Below are 12,242 nucleotides of genomic sequence, written 5' to 3' on the forward strand. Positions count from 1 at the left end.
TTGATTAGCTCTAGTAGTTTTCTGGTGGCATCTTTAGGATTCTCTATGTATAGTATCATGTCATCTGCAAAACATCACTTCAGGTATATCATGCCACTCCCTTCTGGCTTGTAGAGTTTCTGCTGAGAAATCAGCTGTTAACCTTATGCAAGTTCCCTTGTATGTTATTTGTCTTTTTTCCCTTACAGCTTTCAATAATTTTTCTTTGTCTTTAATTTTTGCCAATTGGATTACTAGGTGTCTCAGCGTGTTTCTCTTTGGGTTTATCCTGTATGGGACTTGCTGCGCTTCCTGGACTTGGGTGGCTATTTCCTTTCCCATGTTAGGGAAGTTTTCGATTATAATCTCTTCAAATATTTTCTCTGGTCCTTTCTCTCTCTCTTCTCCTTCTGGGACCCCTATAATGTGAATGTTGTTGCGTTTAATGTTGTTCCAGAGGTCTCTTAGGTTGTCTTCATTTCTTTTCATGGTTTTTTCTTTATTTTGTTTTGCAGCAGTGAATTCCACCATTTTGTCTTCCAGGTCACTTATCCGTTCTTCTGCCTCAGTTATTCTGCTGTTGATTCCTTCTAGTGTAGTTTTCATTTCAGTTATTGTATTGTTCATCTCTGTTTGTTTGTTCTTTAATTCTTCTAGGTCTTTGTTAAACATTTCTTGCATCTTCCCAATCTTTGCCTCCATTCTTTTTCCGAGGTCCTGGATCATCTTCACTATCATTATTCTTAATTCTTTTTCTGAAAGCTTGCCTATCTCCACTTCATGTAGTTGTTTTTCTGGGGTTGAATCTTACTCCTTCATCTGGTACATAGCCCTCTGCCTTTTCATCTTGTCTCTCTCTCTGTGAATGTGGTTTTTGTTCCACAGGCTGCAGGCTTGTAGTTCTTCTTGCTTCTGCTGTCTGCCCTCTGGTGGATGAGGCTATCTAAGAGGCTTGTGTGCTTATCAACTTTCTTAAAATATGAACTTAGCACAGGATTGTGAATGAAATATTAAGTAATCAGATAGTCTGTTAATTGAAGGATTTGAGTTTCTAATCTCCTTAGTGGAGATGTTGGAGATTGACAGATGTAGCTTGCTTGAACCAGTCATTTAATATTCATAAGAGATGCCCAAGATGCCTCTGGTTGCCGTTTATATTTTTCAGGTTGGGGTTTTTATTTGAAATTCATAGCCTCACCCAGTTATAGACTTTGAGCCATGGCCTGTCTCAGTGGAACATTCTATTCAGTACTTTCACTCGTACCAAGGATTAATATCAAATTGGTGACAAAAGTTATTCACCTTCATATTTATGAATGGTAGCATCTTCTGTTAGTTTGTAGCAATATGCACTACCATGTTATTTCTTTTTTTTTTTTAAGATTTTTAGAAATTTCATGTAATTAGTATGTTATTTCTGTTCAGCAAGCATGGTTTGGAGCATTCTTCTATTTAAAATGCTGCATTGTTCTAAACAAATTAATATCTTTTGGTATTAATTATCAATCCAGTTGTGGTTGCACTGTGCTGAAACCTTCAAACAATTTCAGAAAGTTTACATGCGTCATTTCTTTTTAAACAATATTACTGTTTCTTTTTGCATGACTGAAAATATGGTACTGAATTTTAAAGTGGATGACCTTAAAGTAAACTATGGAATTTAAACATCAGAGACTTAAAAATAATTGCAAAGATTAAAAACAAAGGTTAAAAACACAAATGCTTTTGTGATATGGGCTAATGAGAAAAGATGGTCTTTTTCTGTTGCATTAATTCTTTAGCTCCTTGTCAGTTAACCCCAGTTTATAACATAAGGAGACAGTCTTTGCATCCTTGAGTAAAACTCCCCACAGGTGACCTTCAGTATAAAGAGCTAGAGAGTGCTTTTCTCTGTTCATTAACAAAGATAACAGTTCAAAATTATAACATCCTCTGATTTTATTCTTATAAAAACGTTTCAAGCAACTTTTTGGGTGTTTTCTTTCTTGTTCCTCTTACCCGCTGTACCCAGATTACCCTGCTTTTTACAATATTAAGAATATAAACATAGATGCTGAAAAGTTACCCCCTCCCTCTCTAAGTTTTGATATTGGTACTCTGGATGTATATATATATGTGTGTACACATCCACACACATACATGTATATTTATGTGTGTGTATATATGTATGTTTTTGTTAATTTTTCTATAAAATATTTATTTTTTTCCCTTTGGCTTTAAATTTAGTCAACAGATATTTCTAAGTACCTACTGTGTGAAAGGCACAATGCTGGGAGCACAATGATGATTGGGCAGAGACCCCATCTTCTTAGAATGTGGAGAAAGCCTGGCATTTACAGTAGAGTGGAAAGAGAAAGGTAACCAACACTATCAACATTACCAACTCTAAAATACTACTTGCTGGTGGTATTCTCCCCATCTGTGTATGTGCTATTGTAATTAGCTTTTTTCCCTCTTTACATTGTTGAGGTCACATTGCACACAGAGATAGTTTTTTAAATTTAAACTTAATATTATATTGTGTTCTCTCATAATTAAAAGCACTAATTTTTGTGAGTATATAATATTTTTGGACATTCCATAATTTATATAGTTTGGGGGCATTGAGGTAGTTTACAGTTCTTTTTTATTGTAAATAATGCCATGATGAACATCTTCTGCATAAAATTTTGTCCTTTGGAATATTTCCTTAAGACATTTTCAGGAATAAAATGACTAGGTAAAAGTTTGTAAACCTTACAGAGGCTCTTGATACATATTCCTAAAAGTTCTTTTTTTAAAACTAGTTTTCACTCCTCCCAGTAGCCAATGATCACATTATATGAAAAACAAAAACAACCCCTCCCAAAAAAACCTCTTTTTCATTTGTATTTATTTATTGATAGAAACATTTTTCAAATGTTTAGCCAGTTATCTATTGTTTTCTTTTGTGAATTGCCTATTAATGTTTCTTTTCCCATCTTTCTTTTGGAGTCTTAATATTTTATCTTGATTTACAGTGACTCTGTGAATTCAGTATTTTATAGAGTATTATGTATATAATTATCATGTATAGTCAGTACATTAAACCTATGTTGTAGTGTAGTTTTCTTACTAGTTTTTGGTTTGCCTTTTAATATATAGATGTTTTAAAGTTTCATGTAACCAAATCTATTAACTTTTTCTTTTGTAATTTCTTTCATTACTTTTACACATGGAAAAACTTCCTTCATTTATATATCATATTTTCCTCTGACATTTTATTAAATTTTTAACTAAGTCCTTTTCACTCATTAATTCCATAAGAAAGGAAGTCTGCTGTTGGCAAACCAGGAGGACTTTGCTGCTAAAAATGGCTACTACAGGTTGTGTTTTTGTACTTCTCTGCACAAAAGGGCTACTTAACGCTATTTGTTCTTCTTACTTTGCTCTGGCACTCAGTACTGGAGTGCCTATGTAACTCATATGACTATGGTTCTGTTAAACTTGGGTCCTTGTGAAAGTACTTCATTAAATATAAAGGATGGAAGTGAGCAAAGTAAAATTAAATTAAACCAGTCATGATTGAGTCCTACTCAGTTCATACTGTGTTTAAGAGGCCCAGAAATGAAAGTTGACTCTTTCCAGGTTGTAACTGATATAAAGAAAGCTACCTCACTTTTCCATGGTAGGAATATTATGGATTGTAATACTAGGCTAGAGTTGACTGCCAAAAATTAATGTAAAATATTATTTTTAGCTTATTCTATTATGATAACTACTAATTTTCTAATTTGTACAAGTTCAATTTTTTTTTTTTTAATTTATTTATTTATTTTTGGCTGTGTTGGGTCTTCATTTCTATGCGAGGGCTTTCTCTAGTTGCGGCAAGCGGGGGCCACTCTTCATCGCGGTGCACGGGCCTCTCACTGTTGCAGCCTCTCTTGCTGCGGGGCACAGGCTCCAGACGCACAGGCTCAGTAGTTATGGCTCACGGGCCCAGCTGCTCCGCGGCATGTGGGATCTTCCCAGACCAGGGCTCAAACCCGTGTCCCCTGCATTGGCAGGCAGACTCTCAACCACTGCGCCACCAGGGAAGCCCCAATTTTTAAAATATATGCAATTCAGTTGAAATGAAAATACTTCCAACTTGCTGGAAAATGAATACTGCTAAACTGTTGTAGGTAATTCTTAAAAGTATTGGTTTGTGATATGTAAATAAGTTGTCTTTTAGGATTTTTAAACCAAAATCCCACTTTTAGAATTAATATTCTTGATGGCATTCCAGGTGGAATAGGTTAAAAAATATTTTGTTGAATTCAAAGCCTGAGTACTGTATGTTGCTCTTAAATCATATTTATTTGTTCATTTTCTCTCCCACTAAATGTAAACATTTTTAGGGCAGTAACTTCAGCATGTAGAACAGTGCCTCAAATATTTGTTGAGTAATAGATATTTGTTGAGCGAATATCAGGGTATAGACTGAAAAACAGAGGAAAAAGTAGTGCTTTTGCTTGAGTGCCCAGAATGTACCAGGCATTGTACTAGATACTGTTCTTATGACCATATAGAGAGCCTTGCTTTTCTAAAGATGAACCTTTAAAGATTTACCTTTTCTGTTAATTTTCTGGAGACATTATGGGCAATAGATTATAAGGAGACTGCAGAGAACTCCCCACCGAGACATGTGGGGAGCTCCAACATGTTTGAAGGTAGATTTCTATTCTGAGAAAAGGTACGTCAAGAGCCTCAGTGAACCAATCATTCCCCATGCTTTCATTTAACCAAGTAATCAGAAGTGTTGTGGATGGCTGGTGAAAGCTGCGGATGAGGTCATGTAGGTGATTTCCTTGTGAAGGTTTAGTTTGTGAATTCAGATGATCTAAGTCACCTCTCTGTTGAATTTTCTGAAGCATTTTGAATGCATGCAAACTAGCAGCAGACATAAATATTTCATTTTTCTATTCAATCTTAACTGCAACTTTACTTTTTGTAGAGAAAGGCATAGTAAGACAAAAAAGTTTTTATCGTTTTTTTAAATAATATACACCATTTATAGTTTATTTTTCCCCATGGCAATGGACTCCCCCATGAAAAATTTTATACCAACATTTAAAACATTATAAAAGGTTCAAGGTTTTATCAAATAGGGCAGTAATGATCTTATAGAAATATCTGTGTGAAATACTGTGACCTTTTAATTTACGTGATGGGTAAACATAGAGTAATAAAGAGATTTTTTTTTTTTAACCAAAGGATTTGGACCTAGTTGCTGATTCATCTCTAGAACACTTTGAATCTGATTCATCTTTACAAACAGAATAAAGACTTTTCCGCACTTTTTCCTACCAAATGTAAAAGTAATTTTGAATTTCCAAAAGCAAGTTTTCCAACTGTTGAAAAAACAAGAAGCCAACTCCCATTTAAAGTGGGAAAACTATGTAAATTTATTTTTTGTGTGAAGATTCACTTCATTTTCCTGAGCCAGATTTGATGTGGAGAACTTTTTCTTGAATAGTCATTAAAATATGAGCTGAGAGAATGAGACTTCTTCATTAAAACCCAAAATTTATACTTCATATGTACGATTTTAAAATGTTTTTTAGTGGACTCGTTTCTATAGGAACTAAATTTAGAGATGCATCTTAAACATCCTCTTGTCATCTCCTATTTATTAATTTGTTTCTTCATCCCTTATTCTACTTACAACCTCTTGTTTAAATATCTTTGATCAAAATATTGTCTACTTTTGGTAAAAATTAAATAACAAGTATTCATGAATAAAAATCACATTTACCTATTCTGATTTATTTGCTGTATATGTTAGGAATGTGATCAGCTTCAGACATTAGAAACCCAGTCTAGTGACTTAAGCAAATGGAAAGAAGCAGCCCCAGAAGTCAACACTCCAGGGCTGGTGCATGTGCTGCTCAGGAATGCCACGAGGGACCTTGGATTTTGCCCTTCATTTCCTTGGTATCTTCCCTCAGGCTGGCCTTGGCAGTGCAAGGTACCATTGCTCTTCCAAGCTTTCTGTACTCCAAGAGGAAGAAGGGGGAGGCAGAAGGTGGCAGGCCAAGGGCTTGCTAGCCCAGTCTGTTGCTTTTTGTCAAGAGAGCTTAAGTTACCCAGCAAGTCGCATGCTGCAGACACCTGCTTCCTTCTCATTGGTCAGAGCTACATTAGGTAGTTACCCCTAGACCAGTCACTGGCCAAGGCCAAGGGGCATGAGAGTCCATGACTGCTATGGAGAATTCCTGATTTCTCCCCTGGGGTAGGGGAAAGAGTACCTGCCAAGGTGCTCTATGACTACCCGAACAAATTGAGAATCTCCTGTTTGGGAAGAATTGGGAGGGAGAAATATGGGGTAGGTAATGGATAGTGTCTGCCTGCCACACCAGCTGGAATGAGTACAGTATGTACCACATGAGTTTAGAAGCCCTGTGCATCCTCAGTTCCCTCAGCTCCTCAGATTTCCTGGAATAAATTACAGGTTTTTTTTTCAAAAATTTATTTCAATTATTCTTATTTAGTCATAGCCCATCATTTGCATGAATGACTTAGATGTTAGAACAGCAAATGCTGTGTTTTAGAGTCTTCCTTAATATTATGTTGAGGAAAATGGGAATTTAGTCATAATACTCTAAAATTGGATTTTGGAATTAATTTGAAGAATTTGTACTTTTTTTTTTTTTTTTAATATTAGAGTAATCTACAGGGCTCAGCTGTGGAATAGCATTTTTTTTTTTAATTTTTATTTATTTACTTTTGGCTGTGTTGGGTCTTCGTTTCTGTGCGAGGGCTTTCTCTAGTTGTGGCAAGCAGGGGCCACTCTTCATCGCGGTGCGCGGGCCTCTCACTATCGCGGCCTCTCGTGTTGCGGAGCACAGGCTCCAGACGCGCAGGCTCAGTAGTTGTGGCTCACGGGCCTAGTTGCTCCGCGGCATGTGGGATCTTCCCAGACCAGGGTTCGAACCCGTGTCCCCCGCATCGGCAGGCAGACTCTCAACCACTGCGCCATCAGGGAAGCCCAGAATTTGTACTTTTTGAAGTTCTTCTCAGTAGCCATCTAGAAGATTAATTTTGTTTTATTTATGAGTAAAATACCTTGAAGGTGATTCATTTTTAAAATGCACGGATAGTGATCATTTATATGTATATGTGTTTTCTTCCTTTTAAGCTTAACATTGCATTATAAAATGTTTCCCATGTAGTGTATGCCGTTTTAAAAAATTGGTGTCTTAATTTACTTAACCATTTTCCAGTTACACATTTGGTTTACTTCCATTTTGTGCTGCTGTTAAAAATGCTGAAATTTATATCTTTATTTATATGGATTAATTTTTAATGTTATAGATTATTTTTTTAGAACCCTCACATTTTAATGGCTTTTAGAAGCATTTAGCTAATTGCATCCCAGTAGCATTGTACTAGAGAATCAGTGTGACCTTTTTTTAAGGTAGCAAGGTGAAACATTTTCTTTCGTATTTCTTTCTCTTGTGAGCCAGCTCTTCCTGTTCTTTTCCAGTTTATTACTTTTCTAAATAACACAATACAGTTTTTACATTGTAAAATGATACATTCTCACTATACAACATTTGTTAGCCATAGTTTTCACTTCACAAAGAACAAGTTTATTAATATTTTCTTGAACAATTTGTGTAAGCTCTTTATGTAAGTAATTATATATTTTATTCCTAATATATATGCTATTGATTTTTCTCAATCTGTGTGCCCGATAATGTACTAGACCCTGGGAACACTATTGTCAGTATAACAGCTATCATGTCCATGATATCAGAAAATATAATTGTACTTTGTCTCATTTTTTTCTAATATTTCTGTCATTTCATTTTAGGTCATAGAGAATTATCTAATCTTTAATAATAATCCGTTGTTTTCCTTTTTGGTTGTTTGAAATACGTACCAAAAATAGAAACCATTCTTATAGAAATTTGTATAGAACTTTAAATGCCTACCTTGTATCTATTAAGTGATCTTTTGCTTTTGTTCTCATTTAAGTTATTTATGTGGAATACTAATTGTATTGCCTAAAATTTCATTTGTATCTGCTGATAACTTATGTAAAGTTATTATTATAGTGCTTGGCAAATAATAATCTCTCAATATGTAAAATACAATAGTTTAGTTTTCTTAACTATCTTGAGTGTTGAGACTGAAACCCTATTTAACTTAGGTTTAATTGGATTGGATAACCTGCTGGTTTTTCCTTCATGTTTTGTTTATTATGTGTGTTTCTTCATATACATGCAGAACACACTGTAATTTCTTAGTTTAATTAAGAAATTAAAATTTCTTCAAGTTGGAAAGAACTACCAGCAATTTCTGTATCTCCTATATTTGGGATGTATTTTATTGATAATTTTTCATTTCTTCTTTAGTTTTATCGGTCTTTTCTAGTATTCTACTTAGGCTATCATGTTTTTAATAGGAAATCATTTATGTCCTTGTTTATCTTTCATTTTCAGATTTTTAAAAATATTCTCTGGTTTATATATCTAATCTCCAATTTTTTTCTCATTTCTAAGATAGTGTGATTTCTGGGGATATGAAGATTTTATTGTTTTTATCAAAGAATTATGTTTGAGATATATTTATTTATTCTACTAGTATGTTTATTAAATTTTACTTTTTTCTTAACATTTTTCTGTACTTTTCTGAGGTTTTAAGTTGAATTCTCAGTTTATAGTTTATATTAAAAGCCACATATTTACCTCAGTGTATGATTTTGGCTTAATCCACTAGGTGAGAAAGTTTGCTGTTCTATTTTTCAGGATTGTAAATGACTTCTTGTGTTTCAATATGCTCATACACGTAGTTGTTTTGTTTTTATTGAACGCTCCTAAAAATTAAACTTTGATCCAAGAATATAGACTGTGTATTAAAAAAAATAACATTTTAGGGCTTCCCTGGTGGCGCAGTGGTTGAGAGTCCGCCTGCCGATGCAGGGGACGCGGGTTCATGCCCCGGAAAGATCCCACAGGCCACGGAGCGGCTGGGCCCGTGAGCCATGGCCGCTGAGCCTGCGTGTCCGGAGCCTGTGCTCCGTCACGGGAGAGGCCACAACAGTGAGAGGCCCGCATACTGCGCAAAAAAAAAAAAAAAAATACATTTTAGGTTTTTAAAATACTTTATGTTTGCTCAGTTTTTATATACATACCATGGACAATCGACTAGAAAGTAGATCCCATTTTTAGGGTATAGAGATCACTATAACTTTTATTGGTTTCATTAATTTCATTCTTTGTTTTCTTTTGTCATTACTGTGTTTGTGCTCTGGGTCTGTATGACACTGTGATTGCCTTGCTCCCTTTCCTCCTTCTGCTGAGGCAGGAATGTCCACTTCTCAATTCATTTGTCCCCTGACTGTTTTTTAGAACTGAGACTCCCAGCATTTTTCCCTTTCCTGCTTTATTACCCTTTGTAGCATTTCGCAGCATGTCAAAAATAAATTTTATTTGTTTGTTTACTTATTTATTTATAGTCAGTCTTTCTCCCTAGAATGTAACTTCAAGAAAGGCAGAGAATTTTGTCACTTTTATTCAGTGCCTGGGTGCCAAGAATAATACCTGGTGTACTGTAGACACGCTGTTAATAATTTGTCTCATTAATAACTAAATGTGATTATTTTCAGCTGATTTCTCCTTCTATGTCTCAGTTTTTGCCTTGATATCATTTGTTAGTACTTGACATAAAATATCATATTTTATTACAAATGTTTCTTTTCTTATTTTTGGCCGTGCTGTACAGTTTGTGGAATCTTAGTTCCCTGACCAGGGATTGAACCTGCACCCTCGGCAGTGAAAGCTCGCAGTCCTAACCATTGGACCGCCACGGAATTACCTACAAATATTTCTTTTACCATAACATCTAGCTTGATATTTTTCTTTTAATCTTGACACCCAATAATATTGCTTCCTCTGTTTTTTTAAAAATACAGTTTTATTACTATCTCCTTACATATTTTTTCTGTCTTTTGGTTTATACATCTTTAGAGTAAGATGTTGGATTTTGTTTTTTTGTTGTATTAACAACTGAGGTATGGAGGCTAAACAATACACTACTTAATAATGAAGTGATCACTGAAGAAATCAAAGAGGAAATAAAAAAATACCTAGAAACAAATGACAATGGAGACACAACGACCCAAAAGAGGTTCTTTCAGTAAGTTGAGGTAATTAGCTTTTGCTTTCAGACATATATTACTAAGTTTTCTTTTTTTTTTCAAATCTGTGAACCTGTGTGATGGTTTTAAAGCTGTGAATCCTTAAGCATTATAATCAGTTCTTTCTGACGTGTTGATCATGATTTGTTTCCTTTTGTATCCTTATAAGGTTTGGAGTGTAATCCCTGGACAAAACTATTTCTTGTGACCTGTTTATATATCACATCCACATTCTTAATCCCATTGTTACTATTCTTTATGCTTCCATAGTGTGTTTTGATTCATTTCTCTCTGCAATAGCACGTTCCTTTTTTACTCAACTACTCTCTCTAAGCTGTGCATCCAGTTCCATCCTATTTTACCCTCCAGATTCAGCTCAACTGTTTTCTCTGTGAAGCCTTCCCTAACTCCCCAGCAGATCTTAGGTATTTGTCTTGTATCCTCTTACTGCACTCCGTGTACATTTCTAGTCACTTTCTTGTAATTGTGATTTTCAGTCTCTTGACATAGTGCTCAATAAATATTGCTGCCTATATTCTTTTCTTCCCTTCTTCTTCCTTAATACTATTTTCTTTTATAACTTACAATGTAGTTGTACATTTTTCTTCTCTATACTGCAGACCCACTTTTCTTTGGTTTCACATGAATACATGATTTAATTTTTTGAGTTTTTAAAAAAATACACAGAGGCCTGCTTTGTTTTAGCATGTAGTCCACACAGAAATATCAGCAATATTTCTTCACCTTTCTTATTGTCATCAATTCTTGTCCTTAGTTTTTCTGTCCTCTTCCTCACCCCTTTCTCTACTCAATGTAGCTGTTTACTTTAACTCTAAAATAAGTACTAGTTACTTTTACAGGTTTTTATCAGTGCTTTAACATGCTTTAATTCCTCAGTTAAAGGTATCTTTTTTGTTTCCTTTCATCCCCTGAATCATGCCCTCCATTTCTCACTGTAGAAAGAGTACTTGGATTTCACATCAGCAAATTGGCAAAAATGAAAAGTTGTTGGATGGAATGTGGAGAAATGGACCCTCTCATGGAGAACATTGATTCTTTTCTACTTGTTGATAATTTCTCTTTTGGAGTTTCTACTTGGAAATTTTCATATTTCTTCTGTTGTCTTTCACTTTCACAGTAACCCTAATGTCTTTCATTTTTATTTTTCTCACAGTTTTCCTTTCCTTTTATTTCTCAGTTTTTGTTTCACTTGTACCACACAACTTTCTCAGTTGGGTCAGGATGTTATTTTTGTCTGTTTTCTTATTAACTCACTAGGCATCAGGGATCTAGTCTTACAGGAGACTTTTTGAAGTCATTTCCTATATGTGCTCTTAATTATAGAGATACTGAATTTGGTTTTGGGAAGGTGATGGGTAGGCCTGCCTTATGGTTTTACTGAAGGTTCCATCATTCATTCATTTTCAGGTTCCATCATTCATTCATTTTGTAACCAAGTCCAAATTAACAGCATTTTAAAAAAGCTCTTGAAAGTATAATCCGTCTCTGTTTCCTCCTAAAATCATACCATAGGGAATACAAGAACACACTCCAAAGTGGACTTCTCCCCATTGGCTTTAGTGAATATGGTGGACTGCAGGGAGTAGAGCCATTTGGGTGGCTAGCTGGCAAGGCCTTTATTGTATCCCAAATAAATTCCCACATGTGGTTAAGACTTATTCCTCCTTTAAATATTCTGGCATATTTTCATGACTTTCTAACTGATCTGCCAGTTACAAAGTCATGTTTACTTTTAATAAAAATTAAAATACTGTCATTTTACTTTTAATAAAAATTATATAGAGTGTATTTTCTTGCATAGTACTTCCAAAGTCGTATGTGTTTTTTTTGAAAACTACTGTGTAACAAATATTTATAAAGAAGAAAATCCTTCCTCCTAAAAAATCAACTATTTTCATTTTCTCAAAGTCCCTGTGCTTCTGCAGGTATATAAATATGTTTACAAAGTAGAATGTAGCCTTTTTTTTTTAACTTAACATTACATTTTAAAATTAAGCCATGCTAACTACTAGCCAACTTGATAAGGCAACAAAAGGAAAAAGTTGTTTGGCAAATGATATGATTGTCTAACTGAAAACATTAAAAAGAACCATTAAGC

General features: G+C 34.7%; 1 protein-coding gene across 10 annotated transcripts in view; it reads left to right on the forward strand.

The window, feature by feature from the left end:
• SIPA1L1 (signal induced proliferation associated 1 like 1) overlaps positions 1 to 12,242 on the forward strand; it is a 361,579-nt gene that overhangs the window by 192,876 nt on the left and 156,461 nt on the right. Inside the window, exon 5 of one of the 10 annotated variants that reach the window (XM_024739672.1) lies at positions 2,206 to 2,336. The exons of the other annotated variants lie outside the window; for them this stretch is intronic. The gene's annotated coding sequence lies outside the window, so the exon portion shown is untranslated. The remainder of the gene's footprint in view (positions 1 to 2,205; positions 2,337 to 12,242) is intronic. 10 annotated transcript variants of the gene reach the window in all.

This window comes from Neophocaena asiaeorientalis, unplaced genomic scaffold (genome assembly GCF_003031525.2).
Source record: "Neophocaena asiaeorientalis asiaeorientalis breed wild unplaced genomic scaffold, Neophocaena_asiaeorientalis_V1.1 scaffold348, whole genome shotgun sequence".
NCBI classification, from domain to species: domain Eukaryota; kingdom Metazoa; phylum Chordata; class Mammalia; order Artiodactyla; family Phocoenidae; genus Neophocaena; species Neophocaena asiaeorientalis.